This window comes from Lactuca saligna, chromosome 9 (genome assembly GCF_052625555.1).
Source record: "Lactuca saligna cultivar CGN05327 chromosome 9, ASM5262555v1, whole genome shotgun sequence".
In the NCBI taxonomy this organism is placed as follows: Eukaryota; Viridiplantae; Streptophyta; class Magnoliopsida; order Asterales; family Asteraceae; genus Lactuca; species Lactuca saligna.
In genome coordinates, this window is record NC_136425.1 from 8394568 (window position 1) to 8397844 (window position 3277).

Below are 3277 nucleotides of genomic sequence, written 5' to 3' on the forward strand. Positions count from 1 at the left end.
TTGCTTTAGTAATTTAGTTATTATGTTAAGTTCTAAGTTTTTCTGTTTTTAGAATTTTTGTTAATTTTTTTTTTCTGTTTTAGCCTTGAACTCGCCGAGTGCAATCGAAGCTACTCGGCGAGTCCACAACTGATTTCCAATTTCGTTTCATTTCACTATTTTGTTATTTTTACGCGTGTTTTTAGTTTTGATTGCAGGCGCTACATGACCCGAGGATCCAACACACATCTGGTTCCTCCATTTGAAGACCCGGAATCCGCTCTTAGGAAGAACAAAGACAAGGCCGTTGAAGACACTAACTCATCGAGGAAATCACCTTTTAAGGACCTTAAGTCAGTTCTTGGGAAGAAAAATAGCAAGAAAATAGGTGAAACCAGCAGTCAAAAGAGCGAGGAAAGAAAGTTAGAACATTTTGAAGAAAATCCAATTCCAAAAGAAACCGATTCCGATTCCGAATCCAAAGAAGAAAGCGACTTTGAAGGCGAACCCGCTAACACTATGGCTAACATCGATGAAGTTCCCATGGGTGAATGGAAGAAAAGGATACGTGACGATATCGGCCCAGGACTCGTGCAACCCGCAATTCTCGTAACTGCCACTTTCAAACTAAAATGCCAAATACTTGCTAAACTTAAGGAGATCCCATTTTACGGGAAGGATCACGAAGACGCATACAAGCATCTAGATGAGGTCAACGACATAGCCGACTACTTCAATGTTCCTAATGTACCTCGTGACATTGTTTTACTTCGTATGCTACCAGTCACATTTAAAGGGGCCGCAAAAGATTGGCTGAAATCACTCCCTCCAGGATCCATCACTACTTGGACTAAAATGAAATAACTCATAGACCAATTTTTCCCTCCCTTAAAGATAGCAAAGTTGAAGAAAGCCATAGCTATTTTTGAAAAACAAGCTGGAGAGTCACTTTATGAGGCATGGGAGAGATATAAGGGTTTACTAAGGAACTGCCCACATCATGATCTGAAGAGTCAACAAGATGTCTCCATTTTCTATGATGGAGTTAATGTAACGACCAGGCAGCTCCTTGATTCACAAGGACCTCTCACAAAGAAGCCAGCCCCAGTGATAAAAGAACTAATTGAAGAATTCTATAAGCACTCTAGAGAATATCACAACCTAAGGAATGACATAACTCGAGGTGTGGTGAACTCAATTACCGATGATATGGCTGCAATGATGGCAAAATTGGAAAACATGGACTGAAGAATGACTAAGATGGACCAATCCATCCATGCCATTAGAGTGGGATGTGAAAATTGTAAAGGGTCTCACCTTACTAAAGACTATGATCTTGATGAGAACAGGAACAAGAAAGCACAAGTATGCTATTCAAGCGGTGATAGATATGATGATGATTGGAGAAAACCTAAGAAAGAATGGCTACGATATGATGAATACAAAAAGGCAAAGGAGGAAAAGTATAAGCAAAAAGAAAGGGTTTTTTTTTATCAAAAAGAGGAGTCGGTGCAAGAAAAAAAATCTTATTTGGAGGACATGCTCTCAAGATTTATAGTTGCGTCCGAGAAGAGACATAATGACACCAAAGCTGCAATGAAAGAGCAACAAAATATGTTAAGGGATCATCAATACATGATTAAAGAACACCACACAATGATGATGGATCAACAAACTCTGCTTAGGAATCAGCAAACATTTTTTTTTGAACATTGAAAAACAGCAAGGCCATCTTGCACTACAAATAAACGAGAGACAACCGGGTGGACTTCCTAGCAATACCAAAAATAATCCGAGAGGCGCACATATAAATATCGTGAGAACTAGGAGTGGGAAGATTATTACTCCTCTAACTCCTATTCAGCAAGAAGATCCGAAACTGGTACAGGAGAAGGAAGCAGAATAGCAAAAATCGCTGTAACCCGACTCGACTCGCTGAGTCAAAGACACAGACTCGACAAGTCCACCACTGGATCAGAAAAGAGAGTCTCCCTATCAGCCTCCGTTACCATTTCCAGACCGAGCTAGACAAGATAAGCATGATATAGATTATCAAAAGTTCCTGGAACACATCAAAGCCCTTCAAATCAATACGCCCTTCATTGAAGCAGTTGCACAAATGCCCAAGTATTCAAAAAATTTGAAGGAGCTTCTAATGAATAGAAAGAAGATGGAAGAAATGAAGGAGGTAGTTCTCAATGAAAATTGCTCAGCCGCCATGCTAAATAAACTGCCTAAGAAGAAAGGTGATCTGAGTAGTTTGACCTTGCCTTGTCAGTTTGGAAATTTAGCAACTATACATGCCTTGGCTGACTCAGGGGCAAGTGTAAATCTCATGCCATATTCATTTTTTAAGAAACTATACCTTCCGGATCCAAGGCCAATTCGAATGGCAATTCACTTAGCTAATAAAATGGTGACTTTTCCAAGGGGGATATGCGAGGACCTATTGGTAAAATTTGATAAATTTGTGTTCCCGCGGACTTCATAGTTCTAGACATGGAAGCAGATCCTCAAGTCCCAATCATACTTGGAAGACCTTTCCTTAATATCGTGAGTGCTATAGTAGATATGCGAGATTCTAAGCTTACCCTTCGGGTGGGGGACGAATCAGTTATGAATCAATTCAATTGGATAGAAACTTGGAATCATACGACTTGTATCGTGTGATGAATGAGAACCTTAATCTTTGGGAAATTAGGATTTATTACTTGTTCACATGTAGATTTGAGTCAAGTGAAGGACTGAAGGATCTGGTACACGTTGATGTGCACTGGTCAATTTCGCCACAAAGAACGATAAGATTACTCTTCGTGATTTACTAAAAGTTTAGTAAATATGGTTGTGCTTACAAGATTAAGTGTGATTCTGAATCATTGAAAAAGTTTCAATGTAAAGCAGAACGAATAAGAAGAATCAATTTGGCAGGAAGATAAAAATTTCTCCAATCTGAAAAGAAAGGAGAGTACTTGAGTATCGTGTTTTATGATCATCTTAGTGATTATGAAACCATGTAGCAATTGATCCTCTAAGGACACCTTAGTACATTTGTTTGACTAAGAAGAGAAATCGAGAATTGTTGAAATGGTTGAATCAAAAAGGGTGAGTCATACTTCGTTTCAAAAAATCGAGTCTTAAAGTCATAGTCCAAGATTACGCCTTGAGTGACATATCTAAAGTAGTTTTATAACACCTCATGAATTGTGGAGTATAAATGTTTATTACTCTTGCACATTTGAAATGGGTAGTTGTGATGTCTTGGATAAGACAAAGATCAACTAAGACCAATTATATGAAG

The 3277-nt window shown here is 38.7% G+C and overlaps 1 non-coding gene across 1 annotated transcript; it reads right to left on the bottom strand.

Moving 5' to 3' along the window:
• Positions 1-879: 879 nt before the first annotated feature.
• Positions 880-986, bottom strand: LOC145019070 (small nucleolar RNA R71). Its single transcript, XR_013667389.1, has one exon. It is a non-coding gene; the product is annotated as a small nucleolar RNA R71 (small nucleolar RNA).
• Between the last annotated feature and the right edge of the window lie 2291 nt (positions 987-3277).